Raw genomic sequence first — 16,427 nt, forward strand, 5'->3', positions numbered from 1 at the left:
GATATTGATGAAGTTTGTATCAAGAGTTTTTAAAATGCAGTTGTTTGTAAAATAATCAGTGTTGGGTGTAACGCGTTACAAAGTAACGCGTTACTGTAATAATATTACTTTTTTCAGTAACTAGTAGTGTAAGGCATTACTCGTCTGAAAATGGTAATATTATTACAGTTTTCCCAAGCTAGTTACTTGCGTTACATTTGCCAGTAGCACCTTCATCACACACAAGGCACACAACACAGAGAACAGAAGGGAAGGGAAGGAGGGCGTGAATGGAACAGTGATTGGTCTGGGTTTGGCACGAGGTATAATTTACCATCACTGATTGGTCGACAGCCGGCAGCAGAGCGGCACGCTCAGACAGATGGGGAAAATGGAAGCGTCAACAACGGCAAGCTCTTTTTCAGAGGAAGGTTCCCAGCAACAGAAAGCTAGTTTCGACGGGTGGAGATTCAGTAATTATTTTGTAGGAGTGCTCCGATCACGATCGGCCGCTCGTTAATGCGCATCTCAGTAAAGCCGGTTCTCTAATCAGCGGTTTATTCCATCAGGTGCGTGAACCATATGTTCATACAACCGTGCCAATAAACGCTGAAAATGAACGTGGATTTGCGCATCTTCTCAGTTAATAACGGCTCTGTGTAGTAACAGCTGCTCTATGTGAAATCACGCACCTGATGGAATTAACCGCTGATTAGAGAACAGGTGTACTGACGAGCAGTAATATAAGTGAGTTGTGTAAACAGTGATTTATGTGACTTCAATTATTTCTTATTAAACTGAAATCGAAAAGTAAAAAGTATTTTTTGGAAAAACCACATCCTGGTGTTAGTCTTCATATGCTGCTGAATAGTGTTAACACGGATATAGAAAAATAAGGAGTGCAAGAGATTGATTCCTAATGTCAGTTTATTTTTAATTAATACTACAGTAGTTTGGTTCCCTTTACATCTTTAACTACCCGTTAATTTATCAATTGAATGGGTGACCTATCCTCATTAATAGAGCAAACATTTGCCCCCCCTGAGAGAATTGGCAGGAGCCGCCACTGATAAAGACCCTAAAGAACACTCCTCCTTTGTATGTTCTCCCTCCATCTGATGCATCTCAGGCAATCATAGAGTAATTAAGAAAAAAAGATGTAACTAGTAATATAACTAGTAATATAACTAGTTACTTTCTCCAGGGAGTAATAAAGTAAAGTAAGGCATTACTATTTTTGAGAGTAATATGTAATATGTAATATATTACTTTTTTGAGTAACTAGCCCCAACACTGAAAATAATGATAATAAAATAAACAAAAAATGTAAAACTAAAATATTATCAGAAATACTGACTGCATTCTCCAAGGGCATGCTAACTCTTATACGTTTTAAAACAGAAGCGTACTATAGTTATTATTATAAAAGAATGATTCTTGATGTGTAACGTTAGTTCTGCACGCTCTTTTACGCATTCGGTATGAGCCAATCACAGATCACTATTCCCGTCCAGCCCACATCACACCCGAGTTTGTTGCGTCATACATATACCCGGTCAACACAGGCGGCATCTCAGACTCACCGGGCCGAGCTGATAAGTTTAGTTTTGTTAAAATAGACCAGATAAGAAAAAGGGGGAGAAATAAACTTATTTAAGAACTTAGGGAGCTGTCAGAAGTGGTTGAAGAGAGGCATCTGAAGGCATTTACTAGGTCTCCCTTTTAAGCTACACCGTACTTGGCGAAGCTATATTTATTTATTTATAGTTTTTTATCGTTCATTTTATTTAAAAGTCGAATTCTGAGGAAAACCGTGGGAAAAGGGCGAAATTTCAACCGAGTCAACGTACGTCGAGACGACATCGAACATTTGACAAGACGTGATGGGGGACGGAAAGGTAACGCAAAAACAAACAAAAAAACTTTGTTTATTTCATATTATATCCTAACAAGACATTATGTGGAAAATGTTATTTGTCTGTAATGGTATTTCTGTGTAGTTTGGTTGTTCGGTTGTTCGCGAGCCTTAATCTCGAACTCTAAAAAAGTTGACAAACAAGTTACGTGACAAAAAAAAAGCCAAAATAAACCCGTACCACGTGACGAGAGCTGTCAGGTGGGTAAGAGAGTTGTGATGAACACTTATCAACGCGTTAGTGTCCTAAATACTAGTAGGTGTGGGTCGAAATTAATCAGTCAATACATGGAACTCGTTTGTTTGAAGACAAAGGCTGTGTTCTAAAAACCAGTTAAGCTGCCTACATAGACAGCAATTGTGGGCAGCGCGTTTTCTGGCTACGTCTCTGTAGCACAATGAGCTGCCTGTTAAGACATCTTTAGGTATCAGTGGTGGCGCCTGTGATGCCCTAAAGTGCTGTCTTTGTAGGTAACATACTGGGTTTTCACACAGCCAGAGATCCGTGGTGTACGTGCCCTCTTTAATCCATCAGTGGCCAGCGCTTTTCTTTTTTTTCTTTTGTTTTACTTTACTTTTTTCTTTTCTTTAATTTCAAGTACTTTGTTGGCATTTTTGGGTTTACACACAATATTACCATTTATTACAACATTATAAAAATCAAAAATATACTATTTTCTATATAATACATTGGTTTGCATTTTGCATTTCTTGACTAAATTCATCTTAAAATTCACCTTAAAATTGATAATAATGTTTTAATTTGAAGGCATCTCTGGCTTTATTTTGGGCACCATCCAAACTAGTGACTAACACTGCTAGATCTAGAGACTCATACGTGACTAGTAGGCTGTTATACATGGCTAACCTAACCACTGCTGCATAATGATAACCCATGATAGATCAAGTGTCTTGTCAGTCTTCCTGCACTCAGTATCTTTACATGATCTTGAGGGTTTTATTTGTTCTTTTGTCATGATAAAGCAAACCATAGAAGAAAAAAAAAATTGAGATGCTTTAGAATTGAAGATGACTGAAATGCATTGGTTTTATAGTAAATGTAGCAAGTTTCTTTAGTTAAATTAGACCTAAAGTATTAAGAAATAAATTCAGCTGTTTTATGTTGTAGTCTAGTGTTTGGTTGACGTGCTGGAAACAATGGAGATGTCTCTAGGGAAAGGAGAGCTACAACTGGCTTCAAGCTAGGGAACATTTAATATAACCCCGCCAGTAAGGTCGTGTTCTTGACCTGTTCCCAGCACACTGCCTAGTATATTGCCTGTGTTGTACAGGGCTGTTCATTCAACGTGCACACTTGCGTGCCTCTCTAATGCCAGAGAAACATGCACACGCATTGTTGTTTGTTAAGACATCCCTCGTGCTTAGTCTTTTCATACCAAACCAGCTTCTGATATTAAACAACATGTGAAGAACGTAGGCTTGATGGGAAGGTTTTAGATATTACAACCGACCATAGAAAACTTGCTTAGACATTTAATGTACATTTATCACTCTCTTGTATGAATAGACAGCAGTGCCACACCTGTCACTCACCTGTCAGGTTTCTATTATTTGTGTAGGAGGACAACTTTGTCATTCTATCTATTTATTTTCTACTACTTTTTCCCCAGATACCGTGGTTGTGTTCTAAATTGAAGGAAGCATTTTTGCTTTTATGAATGTATCTCACCAGGAAATTTGTTTCATACAGACTTCCCAGGCACAATGTCGTATCTAATGATCTACAAGGCATTCTAGATAACCAAGCAAATATTTAATGACTAAACAAAGATTATTTCCAGGTAAAGATCTGATAATTTAAGAATTTCATTCTTTTAATTCTCCCAGTCACTGAACTGCATGCATAAGACTGTGGGATATTATTGGCTAAAAACATTAAACCAACCAGATTAAGGCATCCGAGTTAGAAAGACATTAATTTGAGACGTGATTTGATATCTTTACCATCATATACTTTGTACGAAAGCAGTGTTATTCAGATTTCAGATATGGTTCAAAACATGTTATTTGATCTAATCTCTTCAAACTGTTGAAAAATGACTGCTGAGCACCAGAACAAACTTAAAATCAAGTAATTGGGGGCAGGTGTACAGTTGACCTGTACTGTATCAAGCAGAACTAACAAGCTTTTAGCGGAAATTACGATTTTTGGAAAGACATTTAATGCTTTTGATTAAGGATTAAACCTAAATCAGACTGTCAAAAGACTTAATTCTATTTCACTCTCTCAGGTCGGTCTCATTTTCTTATTCACCCCTGCATGACTGCGTCTCTTGTATGTACTTCCCTGTCAATGTCCTTTCAGCCTAATGGGTGCTAATAAAGGCATTTTTAAGCGGAATCGGATTATGGTATGATAGAATTCTAGTAAGGTAATTTATTTCCTTGAAAAATCAAGGAGCGAATCGGTGCAGAGTTATTTTTAATACCAGACATTTAAAAGAGATGGCAAAGTTTTTGCTTGAGGTCATTTACTGTAGGTTATGTAATATTGTTTTTAATACAGCAGGGTTAAATCCTTGAGTGGCCCCATTCCAGTGAAGGATAGCATTGTTAGCACTGACAAAAAAATACAGAAATCTATGTGTTGCAGTATGTAAAAGTAATTCAGTGTAGTCGTGAGTGGCTTATGTGAAACCATGATATTAGTGGAGTGACTCCCAGACTTAACAGAAGTAGATGCTGCTTGAGAAAGAGGATGTGCCAGTCAGAGCATCACCTCAGAGAGAGGCAGAAAGAGAGAGATCTTTGTTGCTGGCTCTTCTCCTTGAATACGAACCAGACAGCTTATCTTCCTCATCTTGCAGGCCTATATTCATCATTAATTGGTTCAAAATATATTTGGACACTTAATTTGACTAAATTCGTTAAAATGTTATAGGAATGCAAAACCAAAGTGACATGACAAATGCTGGATTTCTCAGATCTAATATACCTTCTCACCAATAGTCTTAGTTGATTTGAGTGATTTTTAGTGGCAAGTTAGTTCCCCATTGACACATCAAGTTTGCCAGCAAGAAAGTGTTCTAATACTTTAAACAGTATATTTATTGTTTCATTGTTTAAAACTATATTTCTTTCTTTAAGTAAGAAATAATGTAGAATGCACAAAATATTGTGTTGAAAAGTTTTAGTAGTCCGATAAAATCTAAACGTTTAACCCAGACCAGACAAATGAACAAGTTCGAACTAGATGAACATAGGTGTGTTACACATGATTATTAATTAACCATTAAATAAATAGAAGAATAAATGGGTGAATTGACAGTAAGTGCCAGCACAGACAATGATTAGTTCAGCTTATAATAATGTTATTGAAGTTATGATGGGAATCGTTGTGCCATAGTTTATTGGGAGAACAAACAAAGCTTGTCCGGCAGGCATAATATATTTTAATATTCTCATCGGCTATGAATGCATTTCTGGCAAAATCCTGCACTGTGTCCTGTTCTGTGTTGTTTCAACTTGTTACATAATGTATTTCTTTAAACGTATACATTACATAATTAAGACATCACTAACAGCGACTTACAAATGAGGACAGTGGAAGCAATCAAAAACAACAAAAAGAGCAATGCACTAAGTGCTATAACAAGTCTCAGTTAGTTTAACACAGTACACGTAGCATGGGTTTTTAGATAATTAAATAAATAAAAACAAAACCGAATAGAACAAGCTAGTGTTAGAGGGCTTTACACACACACACACGCATATATATATATATATATATATATATATATATATATATATATATATATATATATATTAGATTAGATTAGATTAGATTCAACTTTATTGTCATTATGCAGAGTACAAGTACAGAGCTAATGAAATGCAGTTAGCATCTAACCAGAAGTGCAAGAATATAGTGTTTTATATACATAAAAGTGCAGAGTAAGTAAAGCTATGATATACAGATAGATATATATATATATATATATATATGTGTGTGTGTATATATATATATATATATATATATATATATATATATATACATATACATATACATATACATATACATATACATATACATACATACACACACACACAAACAAACACACACACAATTGCATAATAAATGAAAAAATAGAAGTCGTTTAAACCTTTGGTTCTTTTTGGCCTACATTTATCAAAACCCGACCAATTCCTTCTCAACAAATTAGAATACTTCATAAGACCAATAAAAAAAAATTTTTTAGTGAATTGTTGGCCTTCTGGAAAGTATGTTCATTTTCTGTACATCTACTCAATACTTGGTAGGGGCTCATTTTGCTTTAATTACTGGCTCAATTCGGGATGGCATGGAAGTGATCAGTTTGTGGCACTGCTGAGGAAATGAAATCGGCATCTTCAAAAAGCTGGTTAGCAGAAGGAAGCATGAAGTGCTCCAAAATTTCTTTGTAAATGGGTGCGGTGACTTTGGTTTTCCAAAAACACAATGGACCAACAGCAGATGACATTGCACCCCAAATCATCACAGACAACACTGGACACAAGCAACTTGGGCTATGAACTTCTTCACCCTTCCTCCAGATTCTAGGACCTTGGTTTCCAAATGAAATACAAAACTTGCTCTCATCTGAAAAGAGGACTTTGGACCACTGGGCAACAGTCCAGTTCTTCTTGTCCTTAGCCCTGGGAAGACGCCTCTGACATTGTCTGTGGTACAAGAGTGGCTTAATAAGAGGAATACGACAACTGTAGCCAATCCACTAGGGATTCTAAAGAAATCTTTCTCTTGATGCCTTGACCCCAGCATCAGTCCATTCCTTGTGAAGTTTACTTAAATTCTTGAATCCAGTTTGCTAGACAATCCTCATAAGGCTGCGGTTCTCTCGGTTGGTTGTGCATCTTTTTCTTCCACACTATTTTTTTTTTTTTTTTTTTTTACCCTTTTCAGCTTTGTTAACATGCACATCACTCTGTGAACAGCCAGCTTATTGGCAATTAATTTTTGGGACCTATGTTCCTTGTGAAGGGTGTCAATGATTGTCAGAGACCATTTTGAAGACTTTAGTTGATTAGCTGATTGGCATGTCATCATTTTCAAATTTGTTTCTAATTTGAAATCATGAATTGGTGGGTTTTTGTTAAATGTGAGCAAAAAGTCATCACAATTAAAATAACAAAAGACTTATGCCGTGTTCCAGGCAACCCATAACCCGTGTTTTTCCAACCTTAATCCCGTGAAAGTGCACTGGAATGGCAGTCAAACCCGTGACTTCCCACCCGTGAACTCGTACTAGATCGATGTACTCCGAGTTATGACATCACACAGCAAGCGAAACAACAATGGCAACCCCTACGAATAATATTGCCTACGGATGCAGTGTTTATGCAAGTGGTACACGTTGAAAAAACTATTTTAGGACAATGTTACGTTTAAATAAAATAAAATTAATAATCTAGCTACAATTCCTTGCGCTCAGGAAGTTTGATTTTAGTTTGATTTTCTTACAGATTTTCTGTAAGAATAGGTGTACTGTTATACCCTTAGTATGTAGTTTATTGTGTTCTTTACCTGATCAGAGATAGATGTGTTGTTGTGGCTTTATTTCATGATACTTTTGCTACAAAACATGCTACAAGATACTTTTTTTTTGTTGTTTGTTTAACTAAACGCACAGATCCTCACGCTACTGGTATTAATGTTATTGAGGCTATTGTCATGGTTCTGTTTAGTTTCATCCTGGACTTAGTTGTGTTTTCATGGACTTGATCATGATCACGTGACTTCCTTTTGTTCAGTTTTCCCACCACTCTTGTCTTGTTGTCATGGTAATTCATTTAATTTACTTTGTTGTTCATCGTTATGGCCTTTACTTGTCTTGCATTTAAGTTGCTGCTGTATGATCTTGCATTTGTCTGGAATTGTCTGTGTAATACACAGCTGTTTCGCAGTTTGTCATTCTGTGGCTTTATTTAATAAACCTAGTTTACTTTTCACCATTGTCTTCATTCTTGGAATATTCGTGACAGAATACCAGACCCAAAAGAATGAGAAGAACAATGGACATTGCTTCCATTAATGTTGCCCCTACGTGGGGTAACAAGTTACTGGAAGGAGGAACAGTGTTTGTGTTCCAGCAAGGTAGAGTCTTGGAACTGTGTACGTGGAGGAGTTCCTCGACATCTGCCATCTTGCCACCTGTGATGATGTCTGTCTAATGGAGGAATTTAGGTGTGGACTGGATGAAGATCTCTGCTTTGTCATGCCCCGCGATGCTCGCAGCTGGACCCTTGAGTCTTATTAACTTTGCGCTGTGGACATATGGATCCAGGTTCACAGTGGGTGAAGTGGAGGATGATAACAGCCTTGTCCAATCACACAGGCATCACAAACTCAGACCCAGAGCACAGCCCACCAAAACCTCTCACAAGAGCCGAAGCCCCTATGTAAGTCTGACCAGGGGTGAGAGCCGGCAACAGCCGTCCCTGTGGGAATTTTGGTGGACATTGATTCTGGGGAGGATTGGCTCATTGTCTGGGACACAGAGGCACTGCTTCCCACCCTACCCCACCCTGATATTGCTACACTTTCTTCATCACCACCAGTTTTAGCCAGCACTAAGACTGATTCTTCATCCGGTATGAACTGCAAATTATTATCTGGGATCCCAGCCAACCTCACTCTCCTACGACCACCACCAATCCCAGCCAGTCCTCCAGCCCTTCCTCAGCTGGATGCCTGCAGCCCTTTGTCTTCCCTAGTGATGGCTTGCATGGACGTAAAGCCTCAGGTCATGCAGTCATCAGCCTCGGTTGAGCCAGTGGATCTTTTGGCTCCGCCTCTGGCCTCTGATCCCTTCCATCCACCTTGGCCCGTCAACCTTTCGGTTTCACCATGGCTCCTCCCTCCCTCGGATCCACCAGAGACCCTCAGCCTTACGACTTCACTGGGTTCCATTGTCCCTCCGGCTCCACCTTGTTCAGTCATCCCTCTGCCTGTGCCACGGAATTACAAGCCCTCCGCTGTGATCTGTCTCTCCACCCCTACGGCTTCGGTGTGCTCCTCCTTCCCTATGACTACACCTCAGTCCTCGGTCACACCAGCTCAGCCTTATTCCTCGGGCACTCAGGCGCCACCTCGGATGCTCGTCACCACGGCTCCACCTAGGTTTTTAGTGCCAGCGTTGTCGCTTGGTTCCATAAACTCTCTGTCGTTGCCCTGGGATCCCCTCACATCAGCTCTGTCTCCTTCGGTCATCCTGCAGATGTTGTCGGCCATGCGGAAAACACCTAGGCTCCTTCCTCCATAGACTCCGTCATTCTTGCTGAATTCTGGGGCTGCAACATCGGGCCACAACTCCCATCAAATGCTCCTATGGTTGCTCCCACCATAAATGTATTTACAGATATTAGTCCATATCGCGATTTGATGTGAGTGCAATGACCTACTTTTGATTAATTAATTCAAAATTTGACAAATGTGTTTTCTGCATTGCGGAAAATCATAGGGCCCTACAGTAGACATCTGCCTGCTGTTTGTCCGACGCCTTAAAACCGAAGTATCTCCATATAATGGATACAATTGCCCTTTTTTTGAGACTAGTTCCGGGGTGGTTGCGGATGACGCCATGTTCAATGAGAAAACATGCGAGTGGAGGGGGAACAAAATCAAGGAGGCGGGGGCGAACACAACACAGAGAAGGCAAACAAGCAAAGTGGCGGAATCAGAATTAAATAAAAACACTATATCGATATATACGATATGTCAAAATCCATATTGTGTTTAAAAAATATCTCGATGTATTTTAAATATTGTTATATTGCCCAGCCCTATCCCACCATCTGTGCCACCATGGAGTTTCTGCCTATCTGCCTGCCTATTCTCACCACCCCTCTGCCTGCTCCTCCTTTCCAGCCCTTATCCAACTCCTCACACTCCTCCAAAGCCCCCACCATCCCTTCCTTACCTCTTCATCAGCGGCGCAAGGTTGCGCCTTCCAGGAGGGGGCGTTATGTCACAGTTCTGTTTAGTTTTATCCTGGACTTAGTTGTGTTTTCATGGACTTGTCATTGGTTTTCTTCAGTCCCATGTCTTCCTATTGTTCAGTTTTCCCGCCACTCTTTAGTTGTCACGGTAATTCATTTAATTTACACGGGTATTCATCGTTATGGCCCTTATTTGTCTTGCATTTAAGTTGCTGCTGTGTGATCTTTCATTTGTCTGGTATTGTCTATGCAATACATAGTTGTCTCGCAGTTTGGCATTCCGTGGATTTATTTACTAAACCTCGTTTTATTTTAGCACTCAAAGACACACTTTTTTGAGAGGGTAAAATTAAATCAAAATAAAACGTATAATTCAATTTTTTTTCATGTAAAATACAATGTATAAAAAAATTTAATCAATTCAATTTGAACCCAGCTTCAGCATCAGCTGTAGTCTAGAATCTAAGGCGTTAAATGTCTTAAGGAATGCGAAGATCAGTTCAAATGTTATGTAACTCAGAGCCCCCCCCCCCAGAAAAATGTCTCAATGAATAGCGAGGTTTATTTGCATGCCAGTTTGGTTGCTACAACAGAGCCAGCATCCAATTGCCTGTTGTGGAAAATTGTGTTTGCATCTTTTTCTACAGGAAATGAACAAGTTATTTTGCCTCTACTGTTCATGTAATCTTCTTCTCACTTTAGTATTTTATGCAATGGTGACATTTAAAATAGTTAATTTTCACTCTTATTATTTGAACAGCGAAAATAAGTCCTAACTTTGCCCTAACCTCAATATAATACACTTACATAGAATGAAAGCCTTGAGCCAACATATGTGTCCCAGTCAACTATCAGTATGTGTATCAGCAGAAGGGTGTGACTGTTTATGGTGTGAGTGGCATGAATTCAGAATGACAAAGCTAAAATTATTTTCATAGGTAGCACCTAAACCATTAACCATTATAACTTTTACAAAATTGTCCAAGTAAAACACACATTAATATATTTTGTGGAGAGGGACAGGCCAACTTTATATATCTTTTTACTCCGTGTTCATGTAGTCAGGTATGCAGTGTGTAACTAGGCATGTCTGCGTAGTAGTATAGGGTAAAGGAAGGAATCTCAAGAGAAAGGTTTCATAGCCAAACCAACACCCTACCCTCAAGTGAGACCGAAGCCAAATCTTTCATAATTCGAGGTTTCATCTTTCTTAAAGAGATACAGACCCTGCATCTGTTCTGAGTTGTGTTTGCCATCAGAACTAATGTTTCAATAGCAGGAAGGATGTAGTTAACTCCTGAATGAAGTCGGTTGTGACGAGGCTACTGTTTGTTGCCTTTTCATTTGTGCGGCCTTGGCTTGGTTAACATGTTCCTATGCGTGTGATTCTGACTTCATTTAAACTACAGAATGAATATTTAAAAACCTCCTAGAGGTTTTGTGATTGTGTGTATTTGGCTTCCTGTTTCAGGGCTGGTTAAACAGCACAGTCATGACCTCTGTTGAACTGCAGGCTCTGTACACCAACATGAAGTGAAGGGGTGTGTCCACTTCACTCCTCCTGTAAGCTCTTGTGTCTTGTGCAGAGGAGTGTACACAATATGCATGCGTGTGCAAATGAAAGGAGTGAACAACTGCTTTCTCATCACATAAAAAGAGGAATACAAGCTTTGAAAAATTTTCAGAATGGAGATCTGTTTATAGTCTCATCTAGCATGCTAAATGCTAGCTCGAATAAGAATAGCCTGACATTTAAAGCTTCTTTTAGAGTTCTTTTAGCTTTTTAAATGAATCAGAGAACTTTAACAGATCCCATTTTCAAATTTAGACTTTTAAAATTCTTAAGTAATTACTTTTTAGGTTGATTTCCTTAAAAGGAATACAAAAAGTGTAGAACCTGTTGATGCTATGTCTTTCAGGTTTGAGTAAACTTTATTTTAAGGAGTGCTCGAGGCTCTTTATGACTTCTGTATGTATCAGTGATGCAACAACAGTATTTGAGCGTGAGTTTGTCATCATACATTCATATTTTCAAAGCTGTTAAAGGCTTGGCTGATGGGTCAAGTGGCTTTTAAACAGGAAACTAAACAGCAAGCTTTAGATGATTTTGTTTTAAAGATGTTGATGGTTTACCATGTGGAAGAAAATGTACATCCAAAATCCTCTCCATGTGAATAATCCAATCCAGTGATTTTTGTTTTTGTGTAATTGGAACCCAAACAATGACGATGTGCCTTCAGAGGAGAGGAGGGTTTACACAAATTGTAAATTTGATTAAACCATTAGAAAGTCTTCCCTAAGTAGTCTAATAGACTTGCATCATAGACTTTCACAAGTTCGGGTTCAGTCTTTGTAGTTTGCAGGAACAGTTTGTTTCAGGTCAAGAGGCACAGCCTCGCTCTAATGTCATTTCACCCAAACTTGGGTTGATAATGTTGAAACAAATATAGTAAGAGACTGAATCATGTGAACCCTTTCATTTCCCAGTCAAATTTTGCCTCTAAAAATAGGTAATTATATTTTTCATAAGAAAATAAAAGCTATTTTTGTACCTGAAGACATATACATATGCACTGTGACATATATTTTCATGATAATTAAACCTCCTGTTTTTTTGTAGTAAGTAAATTATTTGCTTAAGTTAATGACAATAATGTAGAACAATATTAAATCCTAAATCACATTTGTAAAAAAAAAAATCTTATTTGTATCAATAATGTTTTTTTTTCTTGTATTCTTATTCTTATTATTATTTTTATTATAATATCATTTGATTTACTCCGGAATGACTAAGTAGCATTGCATTATCAGACGATACTGATTTAATGAACTTTCAGTTCCCTTTTACCCTCAAAGTTTCCTGGGTTGCAAACATATTTCAGCACATTTTGTCCAGTCATTTTTTAAACCAACCAGTCTGAAAACAAATCTAATTCAGCTTGTTTTTTCCCCGTAGGAATGAGGAAAGTTATTTATTCTCTGAGCGCTTCCCTTAAAAATGTATTAAAATAAATCTTCCAAATCTTCAGACATATAAACAAAACCTCTCAGGAGGGCATCCGTGCGAGTGAATACTTCTATTGTATTAAAAAGCAAAGGAAATGCTTGGCATTTTGCACAACACAAATCTTTAAAGTCCTCCAGGTAGGGGGTGATGCTGGATATTTGAACAATAGAATTCTTTTGAGAATACTGGAGAATAAATATTTATATGGTTCTTTTTAATCTTTCAGACAAAAGACTCTCAAACAGCTGTGAGACAACCGTTGTCATCTGAGCGGTAGCCTAGCAGTTAGCACAGTTTGGCTAAAATGATGTGCTGTTTTTCAATTTTAAGGAAGTACAGAATGAAAACAAGCTCTACAGCTACCATGACACTTATCATCAGAATGTCAAACAATAGGTCGCCACTCCTCTGAGAATAGTTCAGATTATTGCAGTCAGGTCTGGCCAATCTTCACTTTTGTCCTGAGTTTAATAGAGCTCTATTGGACATTGAGAGATGATGGAGATTCAAAATAATTAACTGAGTAGCACAAAATGACTCACTCGGTTATATTCTTCCCTCAACAGCAACTGACCTTGCCGCTGATGCTGACTGTCGGGACGGCTGTGATCGGCTCCCTTCAGTTCGGCTACAACACGGGTGTCATCAATGCCCCGCAAAAGGTGAGTGACGAGCACATACAAACACATGCACAAACTCTGTTCACTCCAGTATCCCAGGTGTGCCTTTGAACTTTGACATTATCAAAAGCTGCCCCTTCACTCAGTCTGTACTGCTGCAGCTGTTTCCAAATCCATGTCTGTCAGTAGACACACGCACATCAACATAACACAAATGTCTCCTGTCCTAAACTCCAGAGGCACTGCAGAGTTACTCTATCTCCTCAGGGAGATTTTGCCTTTCATTCACATATTATAAGGCAATTTACATGTGTTAAATAATAATCGACTAACTGTCTCGCACACATAGCACAGCTTGTTCAGACATGCGTGTTGAACTAGGATGTAAATGGAGCTTTTCTGACTTTAACTCTATATGGACTGTATAGATCCTATATTCTTACTAAATACTCACACTCCTCTTCCTGTCTAGAAAAACCAGAGGAGAATTTGACTTATCAATACCTGCCAGAGTTTTATTATCATAGACGGTGTTTAAACTACTTAAATACCACCAGACTCTGTACGTACTGGCCTTTTGCAAAGAATGGTGTGTTTGCTTTTACTGTTTGCGTTTCTGATGGTTGTACCGATAGTTTTAGCAAATGAGATAGGGCTGTGCTGATGCCTTAGTAGGAGTAAGATGTGTGGGTGTGGGTCTGACGCAGACCCTCTCTATAAATAATCGCTTCGATAAGATTACTGCCGTTGTCCACAGTCCCTTACTGAGACTGCACTCGCAAATCAGCATGACTATACTGTGTTATAATGCACTATTTAGCGTGAAACTCCTCAATGAATAGGCTGTATTATTTCTGACCGGGTGGAGCTTTCTGCACTCCTCAATGCAGGAGTTAATTCGGATAATAATCCATTAAAGGTCTCATCAGAATGAACAATGTTATCTGTTTGGCACACTCATTGTTTTTCCAAACCCATTTGGCTTTCTTTTTTCATACACTGGCAGTGGATTGGGACTGTGGACAACTCTAATAGTGAATCTATAAAAACAAACAAATAGGTGTTGCGTAACAGGTTTGTATAATGACCTTGAGGCACATGACTTTAACCATGAATGATATTAGTCATGCTGATGTGCTGGAGGGCTTTTTGCATAATTAAGGTGTCAGACAGCTGATGACGAGAAAGGAGAGACAGGAAGTAGTACAGAGAACTGGCTTCCTGACCTCAATGAGCCAACGGATTATACAGAACAAACTTAATTTCTTACCCTTAATAACGCAGCTTGAATCTTACTGGGGGACATTCCTTTTAACTCCACAGCAGACAGTCACAGGGACGCAAAGATCCCGGAGAAATCGGACTCTCTCCATGGGTCTCGGTTTCCATCATAAAACCTTGTTACCTAACACTGAACGAGACCGTGCCACCTGCTGGACACAAGTGCTCAGTACAACAATATTCTCCAGAACTTACATTTTGTTGATGTGTTAGTCCTGACGTAAAATAAATAAATAAAAAGTAAAGAATTAAATTTACAATTAAAAATTAATAAGTCACACTTTAATGATTAAGAGTCAGAATACTTTATATGCGATTTAACAATTTTTTGATGATTCAAATTTTGATGTTTTGCTCTCAGATTTTTATTAACAAAAACAAAACCTCTTAACTACATTGTCAGAATTATAACAATAACTATATAATATATAAAGAACAGGTTTTTGCTGTAAATTATGTGCAGTCATAAGCAGTCATGTTTTTTTCATATTTTGAATCAGTTTTATTAGTTCAAATTAGTTTTATATTTTCCATTTTCTTTTTATTTTTGTTGTTTGTAATTTTGTTGTTAGTAGTGTCTCCCCCCCTCTGTATATCCCTGTATATTTTTGTTTTCCTGTAAAGTCCTATATAGTTTTTGCAATTTAAAAAAATCATCTTAAACTAAAATAAAATGAGTAAACATTTGTCTTATTTCAAGGAAGTCTCAGTTTTAGTAACTATATCAACCTTGGGAATAAGTGACTGTATTTGTCTTGTAGATCATTGAGAACTTCCTCAATGAGACATGGTTTGATCGATATAAGGAAAGCATCTCAAAAACAACCTTGACTACCCTGTGGTCTCTGTCTGTGGCCATCTTCTCTGTGGGTGGCATCATTGGATCCTTCTCCGTCGGGCTGTTCGTCAACCGCTTTGGAAGGTGAAATACAGTTGTAACCACTGATATTGTTTTAACATTAACTATGGCATTGTCTTTTACATTTTTTAATTCCTTGTATACTATTCAGTCCTTGTTTCTGTTGATGTTAATGTTGTATTCTAAATCTCGTTCTATTTTTCTCATTTCAGGAGGAACTCCATGCTCATGGCCAATGTCCTGGCTTTTGTCGCTGCAGCACTGATGGGCTTCTCTAAGATTGGGGCATCCTGGGAGATGCTCATTATTGGGCGGTTCGTGGTGGGCCTTTACTCCGGTCTGTCCACTGGCTTTGTGCCCATGTATGTGGGTGAAGTGTCCCCACAGCCCTCAGAGGAGCCCTGGGCACCCTTCATCAGCTGGGAATCGTTGTTGGCATCCTAATGGCTCAGGTACATACATACTCGGGAAGTTATTGCTGCTTTAGTCACCGTTTGGGTGTTTCTCCATATTTATGTGCCGTTTATTGTATTGTAGATCTTTGGTATGGACGTAGTCATGGGTAATGCCACCATGTGGCCGTTCCTCCTTGGCTTTACCTTTATCCCAGCCCTGGCGCAGTGCTGTTTACTGCCCTTCTGCCCCGAAAGCCCACGATTTCTCCTCATCATGCGCAACGAGGAAGACAAAGCCAGAGCAGGTGAGCACAGACCCACAGCACCTAAACATCTCCATTCATCCAGCGTAGGAATGTTTTTATCTGTGTAAACTAATGTTTTCATTTGCCTTTAGTGCTTAAAAAGCTGCGTG

The 16,427-nt window shown here is 38.6% G+C and overlaps 1 pseudogene; it reads left to right on the top strand.

Annotated features, from left to right (window-relative positions):
• The first annotated feature begins 1,515 nt into the window (after nt 1–1,515).
• The window catches only part of LOC113105133 (solute carrier family 2, facilitated glucose transporter member 1-like), an 18,934-nt pseudogene continuing 4,022 nt past the window's right edge, over nt 1,516–16,427 (top strand).

This window comes from Carassius auratus, chromosome 6, assembly GCF_003368295.1.
Source record: "Carassius auratus strain Wakin chromosome 6, ASM336829v1, whole genome shotgun sequence".
NCBI lineage: Eukaryota > Metazoa > Chordata > Actinopteri > Cypriniformes > Cyprinidae > Carassius > Carassius auratus.